The 17,688-nt window shown below is 46.6% G+C and overlaps 1 protein-coding gene across 3 annotated transcripts in view; it reads right to left on the bottom strand.

Annotated features, from left to right (window-relative positions):
• LARGE1 (LARGE xylosyl- and glucuronyltransferase 1) overlaps window positions 1–5,079 on the bottom strand; it is a 607,716-nt gene extending 602,637 nt beyond the window's left edge. For all 3 annotated transcript variants that reach the window (XM_081591375.1, XM_081591376.1, XM_081591374.1), the window contains exon 1: window positions 4,029–5,079. The gene's annotated coding sequence lies outside the window, so the exon portion shown is untranslated. The remainder of the gene's footprint in view (window positions 1–4,028) is intronic.
• Between the last annotated feature and the right edge of the window lie 12,609 nt (window positions 5,080–17,688).

Here is a 17,688-nt window from a genome sequence, read left to right on the forward strand (position 1 = left end):
TCTTGGACCTTATCCAGCAATCATTCTTGCCACAGCTTGAATACACAGAGCATGAAACTAGGAATCCTGTTAAATTATTTCCCTGCTAAGTAACACCAAGCTTTCCTCTTCCAGAACATCCTATCTTCCAGCCACACTACTGACTGTTCTCCATTCACACTACATATTTTAAGGTTTCCATGCTGTTCTTTCTGCCTGGGATTCCCTCCCATTCTACTATCCTGACAAACTCAAGCTCATTCTTTGAACAAACCTGTACTCTAGAATACCTCATTGTAATGGTTCAATGTCTGCCTGCCCCCAGAAGACTATAAACTAATTGTGGACCCTCGGATGCCACAGAGCATGGCATCTGTCACATGACAGATGTTCCATTATCATCTGCTAAGTTAAAAGAAGAAAAGCCTCCTGGAATACATCCAAGAAGATCCCCTGGAGAAGGGAATGGCTACCCACTCCAGTATTCTTGCCTGGAGAATTCCATGGATAGAGGAGCCTGGCAGGCTACAGCCCATGGAGTCACAAGGAGTCGGACACAACTTAGTGACTTTCACTTCCAAGCCTTAGCTTTACTGTCTGCTGCCTCCTGCTCTCCGAACGTCAGTAGGGTCAGGGAGGAATGGAGGACCTGAGTACCTCTCACTGTCAAATGCTCTGGAGCAGAGGTTCAAAGCCTCATCAACACTAGCAGATCTTGTGAGATGGCTGAATCACCAAGGGGTGTCAAGGGCTAGGGGTGAGAGGGTGACCTGGAGTTCTTAGTCCCCTGAGTCTTACATCCCTGACCCTGTGTGCATCCCACTCTGAGAATCTCTGCCTGCAAACACACCTTCACCTTATTCTTGGACCCTAAAGGAGGCCCAAATCATGTGTCAATTTCTTATTCAACTTCTGCTGCGTGGCTTCCTTCAAAGTCACAAGACCGTTCATGCCTTAAGATCACAGGACACAGTTTTCACTAGCTGACGCTCAATGGAAAATTTAATAGTATTTTCCTGTTCTAATCTCTTACCCCCTGGCTACACTGTGCTTAGACAACTCAATCTACAAAGCCTTTGATAGCAGAAATACAATTTTATACTGACCATTTCCCCTAGGTCCCATCAATAGCTCTCCTCAAACTAGTTAAATATGCACTATACATATGGGTAAATGATCACAAACACAATCTACTAGACTCCAAAATTCTGAGAAATGTAACGACTCCAGCAGCTTCACAGACCCAAAGGCTGAGTCTGATTCTTGATGCTGTGCTGGGTCTTTAAGAATCCAGTAACTCCTAAATTTTGGCAACATCTGTCTCTCTTTGTGCCAGTATTCCAAGCTGGGCAGTCTCTTCTTGGACTCTTTCTCCAACCTTTCCTGTCTGCCCATCTCTGGAGTCAGTTTTGATAAGACTTGGCCACGGTGGGTAAGCCTGGGCCAGGCAGCTTTGTTCTTCAGCTAAAATAGAATTATCTTCCATTTCTGCTGCATAACACTTAGACACTAATGATTTAATACTGTTAAAAGTGCACAGAGAGCACCTGAGATGAGCACGCAACCACGCTGCCAATCGTTATGTTACATCTGTATAAATACAAGGCATGTACTTTTAAGGGAATGACAATGAGAAACTTTAAGCTTAATGGAGCCAATTTAGACACCAACTAGAATGGAGGTGGCATGTTTTTATGAAGACACCAAGAGATGTACAGCTCAAAAAACCAAAAGGGGGAGTTATGATTACAAACCCCCAGGGAAATGAGACCATCATCTAATGCCCAAGGAGAGAGTTTGCAGGAGGTTCTGTCTCCCCAAAACTTATAGCCCTCACGTACTTAGATTATCACTGAGTCTTTTCAGGGTCTCACACAGTACTTTGCAGATCACCTGTCGTTGCTCAAATGACACTTTAGATGTAAGCAGGCCTACTGCTTAAGCATTCAGAATCCACTCATTACTGCAAGCATGTACTAGGTACCAAAGACTTGGATTCCTGAGCTTTCAAGATAAACCACAGCCTTTTGTAACACAGGTCCTGGTGTTTTCTTCATCGGTGATGGAACAGAAAACTAGTCCCCCCTAGTGTCCTGCCACTGTAGACAGCGGAAGATGGAGGCACTCCTGCATCAACTTTCAAGCACGACTCAGGATCCCAGAACTACAGGAAACCTTCGCTTCCTTCCCAAGAGGTGAAGCACTCCTGGGACCTGCAATGATATGGAAAAACCTTGCATTTCATTCCCGAGGCCCTTCTAAGCTATGTTTTAAAAAGGCAAAGGAATCTGCATTATCCCACGCCAAAAAGTTAACCCCCAACCCAGCACACTTCATTCAGTGTTAGCCATACTTGCTAGCAACCTCCACTTATCCCAGAGCGATACCATCTTTTCTTAAAAACCTCTCTATCCCACTAGGGAGATTTATTTCCTTTCCCTACCATTCTCAAAAACCCACTAAGAGCTAAACCTTGACGATTTTGCCTCTCTGTTCCAATTAGTTTTCTTCCCGGGATGGAATTAACAGGGCCAGGCTCGATAAATGTGTGTTCTCTGCAAGCAATTTTCACTAAAGTGTAAAGTACTCTTGAAAAATAAAGGTACACTAAGAGATGTGTGAAACCTTCAAGCCAGTTTTGTTTTCTTTTTTTTAATCCTCAGCAAGGACTCTCCATGCCCGTGAGTAATTCATTCATGTCACCCATTTGTGAGGGATGAGAGAAGAAACCTCCACGTGTTCCTTTCCCAAGTTAGAATCTTCCTTTATCTTAAGTCTATCAAAGTTGACTCCTGAGGTGGGAAGGAGGCAGGAGAGGAGAGGAGGAAAATTCACCTGAAGTGACTGCCGGCAGGGAGTGAAGAAGCACTTTGGGTTTTCACCTGTGTTGAAGAGGGCTGGCAGCTGCCTTTAGGGAAGAGGAATGCCCACCTGGTGCCCCTTCCCCAGTCCCACTCCCACCCAGGAAGGAAGCTGGCGCCAGAGCCCTCTCTGGGGACACTTACATAAGACCCTGGAAAACTTCCTGTGACATTCAGGCAGAGTGTAAGCTGCTATCTTGCTCCCTCGGGGGATCATTTTAATGCACTGAGTGACAAAATTCACAGATTCAGAAATGGGCAAAAAATCTGCTCAACTGAGGTACATCAGCTCAGGGACCAAAAAAAAAAAAAAAAAAATCCATCCCCATTAACAGGGTCACCCGGCGGGACATATTCAGGGCAGGAGAGACAATCTGCTCCCTCCTAGGTGACCCATTTAAAATCAGATCGTATTCCAAGGAAAGCTCACGGATTCAGTAAATTTCAAACAGGCAAGGGTAGGCTTGCGGGGACTGAGGTTCCTTAAGAGGAAAATTTCAAAGAAGGTGCTAAGGCAGTGAGCAAAACAACTTAAGAATGCACAAACTTTGGAGTCATTCCACCCTTCAGAAACAATGACTTTCACAAGACTGGATCGCTACCCAGAGACCAACCCTCACAAGCAGGTTTGTCTAACAGGGGTGATACTGATGGGGTTTCCTGCCTCCAGCTACCACTATCACCCAAACCGCTCTGTCCAATCGAGGGACTCGCAATCTGTGGCTCTCACCCCAAATCGGCCTCGACTCTGCAACATGGAGCAAAGAAAAGTTCTTTACAGCATCACGCCTGGAAAGGCAGGTGGGGATCGCCCAAGGGGACAGCTTCAAATACAGCAGGTTCCCCTAAAGCACAGATGCTCACAGCTAACAAGCAGCAGGGGAGAGGGAGAGAGAACACCTCCCGGTGTTAACGAGAAATTCCTCCTTGCTCCCAGTTAGCAGCCCGAGAGCCTAGGAGCAGGGCAGGCCCCGGGACAAGTCCTGGAGGACTCCAGAAACTCGGCGACTTCTCACTCCAGCCTCTCCAGGGCTCTGGGCCCAGGCGGCAGAGGGTGTTCCCTCACTCCCTCCCTCTTCTCCAGCATCCTCGGTACAGGGAGTACCAGCCACAGGTCGGGAGAACTTGTCCGGCGCCGCTCACCAGGGAGCCCCCGCGCTGGCTCTCTCGCACCCCCGGGGTTCCTACCTTGGCCGTGACTGCCGCCGGGCAGAGAGAGACCGCGGAAGAGCCGGGTGGCGCGGCGGCGCTGCCGCCTACGAGGCGCAGGGGTTCCGGGTCGGGGTCCCAGCAGGCGCTGCCCGAGTCCGAGCGGCGGTGCCAAGCGCAGACTTCGGGGCAGCCCCCGCCTCGGAAGGCGCCGGGGAGGGTCAGGGCCGCCCGAGCTGAGCACGGTTTCTTCTTCCTCTCCCTTGGGCGCTGCTGCCTGGAGCTGCTCCCTGCCCCCGGGACTCTTCCGAGCAGGGGGCGCCCCGCATGGGATGGGGCCTGGGTCTGCCTCGGGCTGGGTCCGGAGAGGTGGCGCTGGGGAGAGACGCGGGGCGGCCGCCGGAGCCGGCTCCACCTCCCGCGCTCTCCGGAGCCGCTTCGCCCCTTCAGGGCAGGGCCTGCCCGCTCCCAGCCCGGCCGGGCGAGCGCAACCGCGCCCCCAGCTTCGGGCGCCCGGGCTCCCGCGTGGTGGCGGAGCGGCGGCAGTCCGGCCGGGCCGGGCACCAAGAGCGCGGCGGCGAGGGGGCTGCAACCGGCCGCGGCGCCCCCTCCCCCCGGGCCTGCGCCGCCCGCCCGCGGCTCCGCGGTAAGGAGACGCTGGAGAGGGCCTCGCCCCGGCCTGGGGCGCGGGGCCGGGGGCGCGGGGCCGGGGGAGGCTCCCCGGGAAGGTCACCGGAGCGGAGGCGGGGCGCAGAGCAGTGGGTGCGGGGAGCCGAGGCAGGCGGCCCCGCTGCCTCCGGGAGCGCTCGCCGGCCTCGGCCGCCGCCTCCGAAACGCGCCGGCTTCCCCGAGCGCCCGGCACTCGGAGCTGGGCGGTCGCTGTAGCCGCCGCAGGCAGCCGGGAGCCGCTAGCCGGAGCCGGCGCGCGATCCCTGCCTCGCGCGCCGGACCAGGCGGGGGCCGCCGCGCGGGGCCCGGCGGGGGTGCAGACGGGCGAGCGCTGGGGTCCGGGGTCCGGGTTGGCCCCGCCGCCGCGTGCCCAGGGCGCCGGGCTCGCTCAGCAGCTGCAGTGACTGTGTGTCTGTGTCATGTCTGTGCAGCTGGGGGGGACCGCGAGCCCCGGCCGGGCTCCGAGCGGGGGCGGGGCCAGTGCCCGCCTCGGCGCCCGCCTCCACCCCGTGACGGCGGGACCGGCCAATTGCAGGCGCCTCAGCCTCTCGGACCGAGCGGCCGCCCCCCGCCTAGGCTCCGCCCCCGGGCTAGGCTCCTCCCTTCTACTTCTTCTGCTCTCTAGCACGCAGGCGGAAGCAACACCCGGAGCCGGGATTCTGGCCCGGGCCGGGATGAAAGGGTGCAAGCTGGGAGCTCCCCGCCCTTCTCCCTCCCCAGCCGGGCCGCTCCCGGCCGCCTCGGGCTTGGCGAGCCTCGCGGGAAGAGGGGGAAGGGAAGCGGGACGGGTCCGCAGCTGCTGCCGTAGACTCTTGTTGCAAGCTCGCAAGGCCGTGCAGCCTGTCCACGCCTGCTTGTACAAAGCAGCCGTCGTGAGAAGTAGGAAGTTTCCCCGCCTCCACTTCTACTCGGGTCGCCGCTCCTCTCGAAGGTGGGCAGGATATGGGACAGGCTGAGGTTGCGAGAAGCCACGTTGAAGGGCTTTGACAGCATCATTTGGAGCTACGTATTCAAGAATCCGGTCCAAGCCTCCCTATTCTTTCGGAGAAACTGCATTTCTTTGCGCCCGTCCCCCCTCCACCCCCGGTACACACGCACCCCATGCAAGCACAACACGCCCCCTCCCTGTTCTGATTTCATTCTTGCTCTTTCCCTCTCGGCACAAGAACCCCGAGCGCAGGATCCCATTGAATGGACTTCCAGCCTCCCAATCCTAAAGACCAGAGTGGGTCGCCGAGACTTCTCTATAGGAAGGAAAGGGTGAAATCGGCTGGGCCGGGGGTGGAGGGTAGGGGGGCGGTGAGAGTGGCTGGAACGGGGAGGCCCGGAGAGAAAACCCAGAGACGGAGAAAGCAGAGAGACAGGGAGAAGGATGGACAACTGTGGGAGCCCGGAGCTCCGGCGCGCGATCCAGCTCCTGGGTTTTTCCTCAGCTCGGTCCCAGGGCTTCTGGGGTCCCCTTCCCCCCAGGGTCCCCACCTCTCCCCCGCAGGCTGGGCAGCCGGGTTTCTGCCTCGCCTCTGAGTGGCGCTCTCTTAGCCGGGGTTTCAGAGGAGGCAGCGGAAAGCCCACCCTGGTTCTTGGAAGAGGCAGGGAAAGGAGGCAAAAGGAGAAAGTGCAAGGGTGGGGAAGGGAGTGGGTGCATAAGGAAAGGACGCCGAGCTCGGGCTACCGCGCTGACCATTTTCCCCAGAGGTCAGGCTGGGGACCCAAGGGCTCCGGAGGTTTGTCCCTCTCTCCGCTCGGGAGCTCACTCTTGCCTCAGTAACCCGAGTCATCGCCAGGACCCTTCCCCCCACCCGCTCCCTTCTTTCCAGCCTCTTTAAGCAACGACTCCCCAACCCACCCACCCCAACTTACACGGCGAGCACCACCGCCACCCGCTCTTGCCCAGCTCCGGAGCGCAGTTTACCTAATCTCTGTGGCACACCGAGCCGAGGAGAATGCGAAAAGAAGGTAGTGGTTGCACAGCAGCGGCCCCGGAGAAGAAGTAAAAAACGTTTGCATTGGAGCTTCGGGATAAGTTAACTACGATCCTGGGGTCCTGCTGTCTTATCTCCGCGGGGATGAGTCTGACCCTGCACTTTTGCCGGGATAGGAGATCCTATCTGGTTTTGATGCCATTACCGTGTCGGAGAACATTAAATGATAAAATATTATCTAATATCCTTAGAGGCCATTAAAGTGTCAAAGTTTAACGCCAAGCCTTTTAGCTAGAAAGCTGCTCCTCTCTTCCTGTGACGTGCACCTCTGTTCTAGAACGCGCTGAAAACAAGGTGATCGTTTTTATTTTGGGGGACCGACTGTCCTTGCTTCCTCCTACTTTCCCCTAGTCTAACCCCCGCCTCAGAACCGGGTAAAGTTAAGGCAAGAATTTAGGCTTTCTTTTTATTCATTGCTTTGCTTCAATTCATTAGTGGTGTAAAATACATTATTACATTAGCATATGAATAAGAGTAATGTGACTGACAAAGGAGAGACCTGAAATTTACAAGCAAAGGGGAAAATAATAGAATAACATCAGAAACTAAAAGATAAGCATGTGGGAAATAAACATCTCCATTATAATTACCCCAATGTAGTGCATTCTTGAGATTGGATTTTAGAAAGAAAAATATGACCATGGTAGGCGAGGGAATATTAGTCACCTTGGTCAGTAAGGTACATTCATTATTCAGGGATTTCATAAAAATTACTCGCATCAGTCAGTAAGCACCTTAAACATATAAAAGCTTTCCTTTGTCAATTCAGTTTTGCAGTGTTTTAAAGTCATTGGAATATCTAATGCTGTAAGTGATAGGAATGTTGCCAGACTGAATTATTCCACAAACTGAACCCTTCTGTTAGTTAATATCACGGCAAACCCCCATTTGAAGAATTCCTTCGCCCCACCAGTGGGAGATTTTATCTATACCTGTATCTATATCTTTATCTCCAAAAGTAGGATGTACTTGCCTATGAATTATAGCCCTTTGACACAAACCAGATATAAATGTCTTCAAAGGATTTCAGCTATGATATAGTATGAGGAATGCAGAATAGAATAGGTAAGGTGATATATCTGTTATTTCTAAGGAATCTGCACCGCTTTTGCTAAGAACTGAGAATTGAAAAAAATATTGAGCCCTCTAAACCGACTGTTATCTATTTATCTCCACACTGTTATTGCACCTGTCACAGGAGAGATTCAAAAAGGTCTTTTCAAAAAAAAAAAAAAAATCAGGGTCAAGGAGATCTAATCATAAGAAACCTATTTCAAAACAGCCACTAGGGGGCCCTAAAAGCATCTTAAAGAGGAAGGAGAAAAACCTGCTCTCACCTCTGTTTTTCCAGGTCTTATTTTCTGGGTACTAATGCAACTGGAATCTAAAAACAAGGTAGGAGCATGGTGCAAAGTTTGGAGGCAAATTGAGCATTACGTCTTAAAAGACCAGAGTCTAATTTTGACTGACAAGTGAAGAATAGGTGCCCCACTCTGCTTGCCTCCAAAAAATACAACAGTAAAAGGAATATTGCGTTCATTGAGATGAAAGTGGCCAAATACTCTTACCCACTTTAAGTCGACTCAGTTATTTTTACTATTCCAAAGAGAACCTCCCTTCTAAGATTGTAGGGCTGTTTTCTGAAGGCTTTGAATGTTCAAGTGATAGATAGCAAGATGAATGAATCCTCACAAGGGTGACATGAAAAAACTTTAAGCAACCTATATAGCAGAGCATCCACCAGCCAACTTATGGATAGCCAGCTAGCCATAGGGGGACACTAGCAGTAACCAAAGTCCTGGAAGTGAGGCAAGAGATAGATGTTCCCCAGGCTGAGCAGCTGGAAACTGTCCCCTGTGGACAGACACTCCAAGATAAAGGTGATGACCAGAGTGAGGAAGAGCTGAGTCCTGCTTGAATAAAAGATAAAGAAACCATGTATTTCTCATTCTCCAGGTCAAGGAGACCTCCTTGACTACACATGCACAGAAAGTCTCCTTAGGGGTCAAAAGTGAGGGGTGCCACCCCATAAGGGATGTTGTCAACCTTCCCATAGGCCTCTGTGCTGGAATCCTTCTTGGCTAAAAGATGTGCATGCATGCCAAGGAGGGACCTAGGACAAGTCAGATGTTGTGAAAATAATGAGATAATTGGCCAAAGAGAAACAGAGGCCCAGAAGAAGTGCTCTACGTAAGTAACTGGTCGTCTCTCTGGGGCACTCCTCCCCAGGGAGTATACCCATACCCTTTTCTCTCCGGGTATGCATCTCTGCCTTGCTTCTGTCTTCAATAAACTGTTTCTCTGTGCCCTCTCCGACTTGTTAGGCTATGTCTCTAATAATAAACTTTGTACTTGTTTTTACAGTTTTTGCTTCCTTGAAACATTTTTGCTTTCAAATGGAACAAAAGCCAGGGAAACTTTGCCTCTAGCCTCTAACCCTTGCTGGTCTAGTGGCTAGGATTTCTGGGTTTTTCACCCAGGCTACCCAGGTTCAATGCCTGGGCAGGGAACTAAGATCTTGCTCCAGGCCATTGCTCACTGCTATCTCCTTGAGATGAGAAGCACCTGGAAGGCCAGGTGTTAAATCTTTAGTGTATTTAATGGTGAAATTGTAGAGGTGGGAGGAAGGTGGAGATTCCTTGAGGGGAAAACAGTGGCTGCTGGGGTGGTGAGGCAGGGTATAGCAGGAATGGTGGGGTTGGGGAGGGGAGCTTACCTCTGGAAACACTTAAAAGCCAATGTGGAAGTATTTCAATATTTTAACAAATAATGTATTATTTGTCAAAACAACTGAATATCAGCCTGACCATACATAAAGTTGCCCCCAATTTTTCATACACTTTAATATCTAGCAATCACATTTTCAAGGCTTCCAAATCCTTAGCTGTCATATAATGTATTTCCCACATCTTCCCGGTAAATAAGGTTAAGATGTCTTTCATGAGGATCAAGAATCAAACAGCGCTCAGGTTGCACATATATGCAGAAGCCCGATTATCCTTTAATTAACCAGTTCTGTAGAAATAATCTGCTGATACAACAGATGTCCTTTCCAGACACATTTCAGGTGTAAATTTAAGCACCGTTTGTGACACCGTTTGAATACTGACGCCAGTATTCAAAAGACACTCCTGAGCCAAACAAAATGCCTCCATCAGGGATAAGCAGGGAACAAGCTACTTGCTGGCTGAAGAATTAAAGAGCATTGCAAAAGCCACCAAATTAACACTAATGGAAGTGTGATTTGAACATAATTTCACAAAAAGCAAAGCAAGTCTAGAACTGAAACATGAGACAGGAAATGGGCATGAAGTCTTTCTTAGTGGAATGAAAAATAGTTTGCTTTTCCATCATCGTGTTCATTAAGCAGGCAAGGTACAGGTATTCTCAAAATAGCATTATTAACATCCAGAAAATTTGCCACTGAAATCCTCAGAACCAGCTAATGAGAACAAATTTAGTTTGAGATGGAGAATCCTATTGTCTTTATGAGAGAGAGTTTATTCACTCACTGACTGTGAAAATCCATCAGAGGAAAACCTTGCCAGGTATATAGCACCCTGATCACCTTATGATAAAATGCTCAACTGGGGACCCAAAGCCCCTCTGAAGACAGGGAGGAAACATCAGTGCTAAAGAGACCAATTTAAAGTACAAGAGTGACAAATGGTCCTTTACTTAGGCAGTAATTCATTATCCTTTTAAGATGGAATGGAAAACACCCCACAATATTACTGTGGGTCATTACAAATGTGCACTTGAAATAAGAGAATAAAAGAATAAATTTTGTGGAAAATCCTAATATGCTATTTTATCCATTGCATTAAGACCTTCCTCAGTATTAAAGTGTTTTTCTTCAGTTTTAGACTCTAGGGAGCTTCTGACTGAATCTCCTTTCTGGCCTTTATGATAAGTTTTTGAGATAAATAATTAACTTTTTAAAAGAGGGAAAATTTTATTTTTAATTTTTTGAAGGGAGAAGTATAGGAAAATTTATTATCACTTGTGATACAGATGATGACAAAGTGAAATAAAATACCAGATATTTTTGTATAATTTGCATCTTAATAAAGTACACTTGGGTTTAAAAAATAAAGCACAGAGTGAGCTGAGATCATGGCCCCCATAAAGATAAGGGGACCTCAAGCTAATGGATCACAAGACCCTCAAAACAAGCAAAAACATTCAAACATCGGTAAAGAAATTGAAGTCCTGAAATAAAAGATGATGGCACATGCCTTTGGGGACTTATAAGCAGACAACCTCTGTTTAAAAAGCTGTCATAGTTGTGTGGGTATATTCTATCAGGTCTTGCTTTTTTTCCCTCTCTCTGTCTAAGGGACTCATAGATCAGGACATCTTAAACCTCAACATGCCTACAGATCACCTGGGAATTTTATTAAAAGGTTAACACTGATTCAGCAGGCCTGGATTGGGGCCCAAGGTTCTGCTTTGGCATCTAGTTCCTGTCCACAGACCATACTTTAAGTAGAAAGACTGTAGAGGACTTTTGTTTGTAGTCAACCACATCCTATGTCCCATTTCGTATCCCAGGGGTATTATGTTAACAGTGCTCACCAAAAAGCAAACAATGAGACAAGGATTTAGGGGCAAGAAACTTATTTGGAAGCTTCAATGAGAGTGAGGAAGTGAAATAGGAAAGGGAGGAAGACCAATAAGGGGTGAATCAATAAATTGTCAATGGTTCTCTTCTGGTGAGGCCCCCCTAAGAGATTGTGTAGAATGTTGCTGTTGTTGTTCAGTCGCTAAGTTGTATCTGACTCTTTTTGACCTCATGGAATGTAGCACACCAGCACCCCATGATTTCCCAGGCAAGAATACTGGGGTGGGTTACTGTTTCCTTCTCCAGGGGATCTTCCTTACCCAGGGATGAAACCCATGTCTCCTGCTTGGCAGGAAGATTCTTTACCACTGAGCCACCTGGGAAGCCCCTGTGTAGAATGCCATTGTCCAAAAAAAAAAAACTTATCTGTGATGAAAATGTTATATGTTTGCCCTATCCAATATGGCAGCCACTAGCCATCTGTGAGTACTGTGCACTTGAATTGAGGCTAGTGTTACTTAGACACTAAATCTTTTATTTTAATATTCATCAGTTTTCATTTAAATAGCCACATGAGGTTACTGCCTACTGTGTTGGACAGAGCAGGTATAGAAAATAACTTGGAATTGTCCCATTAAGGACCAAGAAATCTAGAGGGGTATTTACCTTCCAAATCTCTTCCTTCTTGAGGGTTGTTCCTGGAAATTGGTCAGTTCCTAGTAGTTCTACCATGCTCCCCTGGTCAGAGCATACCCACAGCAGAGTCACAGGTGCCTAAGTAGGAAATCTTCAGTGTATATGGAAACTGTCCATCCCAGATGGAGGTGATCCCCAAGGAGATGAGTCTAGGAGAGATGAGCAAGGTACTAACAGCCTTTGCTAAAAGAATCTAGATTTTTTTCTGCACCTGACCTGTCCTTCATTCCAGGAGCAGACCCTGAATAGCATAAGCTCTTCCATGCATTCCATACTCCTGACCACCATCCTGATGCAAAGCCTAGTAGATTATCTAGGCTGGTTCAATCAAGGTGACTCTTGGGATTTTGGGATGCTGGACTACTGAAAAGATTCCGTCACCTCTGGACCACGTGATCCACAGATACCAAACTGCAGTGATTTTGCTTCACAAAAGATAAGACTGACATGGAGAACAGCAAAGCACACAGAGACAGGAAACCCAGTTTGTATTGGTTAGGATTGCTTTGAGCTGCCAGTGACAGAATACCCAGCTCATAGGACCTTAAGTAACGATCTCACATAATGAGAAGTCTCAAGGTAGGCAAGTCCAGATTCGGTGCAACAGCTCAAGGACATAAGATTTTTTTTTTTAAGATTTATTTATTTATTGTGGTTCTGGGTCTTTGTTGCTCTGTGCAGGTTTCCTCCAGTTGTAGCAGGCAGGGCCTACTCTTCATTATCATACACGGACTTCTCATCGCAGTGCTTCTCTCATTGTGGAGTATGGGCTCTTAGGCTCAGCAGTTGTGGCACAGGGCCTTAGTTTCTCTGAGGCATGTGGGATTTTCCCCAGACCAGGGATTGAGCCACGTCCCCTGCATTGGCAGGTGGACCCCCAACCACTGGACCAACAGGTAAGCCCCATGGACTCAAGATTTTTATATCCAGTCTGCTACTCTGCTATCAGCCAAGTTGGCTTTATGGGTTGCTTCATGGTCACAAGATGGCTGCGATAGCTCCAAACATCATGTTCTCAAGCCAACATCCAAAGCAGAAAGAAAAAGACAGACAGAAAGTATTTCCTCTTTTGCTATATTTCCCTCTTAGGATTGACTTGTGCTGATCATGACCCACCTTCTAGAAATGGAACATTGTGGGGTTTCATTAGCAAAGAAAGAGAGGACGTGGCTCTTGGGTACATACTAATAGTGTATGACACCTGTTGACACCACTGAGCCACTGAATACAACCAACCCTGAAACTCATCCTCACTCTGAATTCCTCATTTACATGAGTCAATAAATCCACCTACTGTGTAAATTTTAGTTGTTTCTCTCATTTGTATCCAATAACATCCTAACCAATATAGATAAAAAGACTTCCTGTCCAAAGACTCAGATTCAGCAGATCTCATCCTCCTTACTCCTGGATGCAATGACAACTGATCCTCAAAGGGTACAAGGTGTGCCTCCTCTTCCCAAGAGTGAAATTTGGTTTGGAAATCATTTGCTATTTTATACTTGGCATGAACAGAGACCTACATGCCTCATGAGCAATTCTCATGAGCTACTTGCAATTCTCACACGTCACCTAATACCAGTCATCCATGCTTGGTCTCCTGAACCACAACTCTGCTTTGCCCGAAGATCTGTTTAACACACCAATCCCCTGCTGAGTCTGAAGCTAATTCTGACATCCAGCCTGCTTGGTTGGTCCTTTAGCCATCTTCACCCCTGCTCCATAGTTCCTTCCAGTATTTCTGTTATGGGGGCTGGATGCTGCCTCCAGAACCTTTGCTTTGACCTTTGCAGATCTACATTCTGGCAAGAATCTGACTTGAGAACTGCTGATGACTCAAAGTGCCCGTAACAACTCTTTTCTCCACCATGCCAATTGACCTTTCGGCTTTTATTTCTGTATGTTTGGACTTGAGGATGCTATGGTCACAGAACTAGGGGATTTAGATTGATGACCTCTGTATGGATGGGTCAAGTCATTGCTGTCCCAGTTAAACTCCAGACCCAAGCCTCAAATTAGTCTCCTCTCTCATGGGAGATTAGGGTATGCACAGAAGCTAGGGAAGAGCCATTTCTGACAGTGTTTTACCCACTGACAAAGGTTTCTAGAAAGTCAAAGATTTCTCAACTTAAACAATTTTTTAAATTACTCACTTAAGAAATCAAAACATGTAACCTAAGTGTTTAGAATGGTGTAGCCTATGGCTTATAAGTAGCTACTATTCATACATTACTACCATTTAGGCATTCTATGGTGTTGGGAGTGGTGGGGAAGGTGAATGTGAGTCCTGCAACTGAGAACCTCCAATTCTCAATTCAGGAGTCAAGCATTTACTTTGAAGAGTTAAATGACTTTGCAAACATTAAGTCAATATAAAGGGTTGTCATTGAGTGTTGTCAAAAGATACAGTAAAGATAAGCAGTGCTGTGAATCTGGAAGAGAGAGAAACATGGTTCATCTAGTCTTTGGAAAATGTCTGAAAGAAGGAGGTTCTTTTTGGGCTGAAGATCTGGCAAGAGTGGACCATATGTAAAAGGAAGAAGTTTCAATCTTTGAGAAACAACAAAGATGTTAAGCGGAAGGTGTGATTGGCTAAGGTGACACATTTATTTAAGGGATCAGAAAGTGGAAATGTAAGTTGGGTCTAGAGTTATTTGACAAAGAGTATCTGAATCCCTACTGTGTGTCAGTTATTATGTTGACCATTGAGAATTTTAATAAAAATAAACAGTTCTTGTTCTTTTATAGCACATGGCCAAGTTACAGACAGGAAATGTTACTAATAAAAGATGATAGGTTAAACTTTTAACTTTTCTTCGACTCATCCACTGTTTTTCCTCAGTCCCCAACTATTGTCCATCCTACCCTCAAAATGTCCTTCAAATCCATTCCCACTTCTTCATCCAAACTGTTACTGTCTTACCTCAGATTTTTATCTGTCACCTGAAATACTGCAAAACCCACTTACTGGCTTCAGTTTTCTACTACTGGCCTTCCCCCATACCCACATATTAACCAATTTACTTCCACGGAGTATATCTAAGCGTATTTTTTACTAACTCATGGTTCCTATGTCTTATTTACTCCATTTACTTTGCAAAAAAAAAAAAAAAAGTTTATTATTCTAGTCTGACTTCCCTGTGTGGGAATCTGGGATAACAACCCCAGACAGGTTTGGGTGATCCCAGAGCTCCAAGGGCTGCAGAGTGTAGAGCCAAGGGAAAGCCTAAAGTTCAGAACTTCACTTGAAACCCTCAAGTGAAATGTCAACCCTGAAATACCAGTCAGGTTTGAGTAGAGCAGAAGAAATCAGGGACAATGCAAAAGATGTGAATAATGATTTACCATGGATTTGCAAACCAATAGGCCCTATTCAGAGGGGCTTTCCAGGTGGCACTAGTGATAAAGAATCTGTCTGCCAATGCAAGAGACATAAGAGATGCGGGTTCTATCCCTGAGTAGAGAAGATCCCCTGGAGGAGGGCATAGCAATCCACTCCAGTATTCTTGCCTGGAGAATCCCATGGGTAGAGGAGCCTGATGGGCTACAGTCCATAGAGTTGCAGAGTTAGACATGGCTAAAGTGGCTTAACATGCCCGCAGGCACTGTTCAAAACACTTTCATGCATTCGTTGTTTTAATTATACTAAACTGGAATTGTTGTTGCTGTTGTTTAGTCATCTAGCCATGTCCAACTCTTTTGTTGACCCCATGGATTGTAGCCCACCAGGCTCCTCTAGCCATGGGATTTCCCAGGCAAGAACACTGGAGTGGGTTGCCATTTCCATCTCCAGGGAATTTTCCTGATGCAGGGATCAAACCTGTGTCTTCTGTCTTGCAAGTGGATTCTTTACCACTGAGCTACATAGGAAGCAAACTGGAATATTACCCAATTGTGAAAAAAAAAAAAAAGAATGAAATAATGCCATTTGCAGCAACATGAATGGACCTAGAGGTTACCATACTAAGTGAAGTAAGTCAGATAAAGACAAATAGCATATGATATCACTTATATGTGAAATCTAAAAAAAAAATGATACAAATGAACTTATTTACGAAACAGAAACAGATTCACAAACTTCAAAAACAAACTTGTGGTTACTAAGGGGGTAACAGGATGGTGGGTAGGGATAAATTAGGAGTTTGAGACTAACATATACAAACTGCTGCTGTTGCTGCTAATTCGCTTCAATCATGTCCGACTCTGTGTGACCCCATAGACGGCAGCCCACCAGGATCCTCTGTCCACAGGATTCTCTAGGCAAGAATACTGGAGTGGGTTGCCATTTCCTTCTCCAGAACATATACAAACTAGTATATAGTGAAAGTCGCTCAGTCATGTCCAACTCTTTGCGACCCCATGGACTATACAGTCCATGGAATTCTTCAGGCCAGAATACTGGAGTGGGTACCCTTTCCCTTCTCCAACCCAGGGATCAAAACCAGGTCTCCCACATTGCAGGCAAATTCTTTACCAGTGAGCCACAAGGGAAGCCCACACTACTGTATATAAACTATCAATAGATAATCAATAAGAACATATTGTATAGCACAGGGAACACTACTCAATATTCTATAATAAGCTATATGAGAAAATAATCTGAAAGCAAATGGATATATGTATATGTATAGCTGAATCACTTTGCTGTACACCTGAAACTAACACAACATTGTAAATCAACTATACTCCAATATAAAATAAAAAATTAATTAAAAAAACAAGAAATCAGGGACAAGGCAAAAGATATGATTAATGACTTGGCATGGATTTTGCAATCCACTAGGCAATGTTCAAAACACTTTCATGCATTGGCTCATTTAATCCTACTAAATCTTATGAGAATATTATAACACGTTTTCAAAGTTCACTGTACGCCACCTCTCTTTTATGGAAGCCCTACATTAGTACCTGCTTTTGCTAACCAAAAGAAATCGAAAGAGGATTTTTGTTTCTATGAAAAAGAGCAAAAAACGAAAACAGTGTTCCACATTTATTTTGCAGGGAGCCTGGACCCCAAGCTGTGAGAGCAGCCCTGTGAGCTCCTTCCCAGGGAGATACAGTCAACATCTCTGTATCAAGCCACCATAGCTTTAAACCATGTCTGTGAGCATCTAGGCTTCATCTCCATTTATGTTGTGCATCTGTTAGCGAGATGTGTCCTAAGGTCAGTTTACAAAAGGTGACATAGGAATGCTCTGCTTTCGTACAGCAGGGCACATCTTTACTATCATCATCATGACAAGTTTACAAATTAGATAAATAGGACATAAAGAAGTCATATAACTTACCAAAGGTTACATAGTTAGTAATAACGGACTGGAATCCAAACACACATGATTTATTTCTAGAGTCTGGGCTTCCCAGGTGGCACTAGTGGTAAAGAATCCACCTGCAATGCAGGAGATGCAAGAGACACAGGTTCAATCCCTGGATTGGGAAGACCCCCTGGAGTAGGAAATGGCAACCCACTCTAGTATTCTTGCCTGGAAAATCCCATGGACATAAGAGCCTGGTGGGCCCCAGTCCATAGGGTGGAAAAGAGTTGGACACAACTGAGTGAGCACAAACACATGTGCTCTTAACCACTCTGCCATATTGCCTCTGTAAAGTGCAATCACAAAAACAAATTAAGATCATAACAAGACTAAGATATGAATTTGGACATACATCTCTGAGCCACTAAAACAGAGCTGCAAGAGCTTTTGAAAGGTTATTCACAACTTGAATAATGGCTAGGGAAGAGGTGGATAAAGATGCAGGCCAGTTCCTTATATTTTTGTCCATATGT

Source organism: Giraffa tippelskirchi, chromosome 4 (assembly GCF_054371585.1).
Source record: "Giraffa tippelskirchi isolate mGirTip1 chromosome 4, T2T-mGirTip1v1.2.pri, whole genome shotgun sequence".
Lineage (NCBI taxonomy): Eukaryota > Metazoa > Chordata > Mammalia > Artiodactyla > Giraffidae > Giraffa > Giraffa tippelskirchi.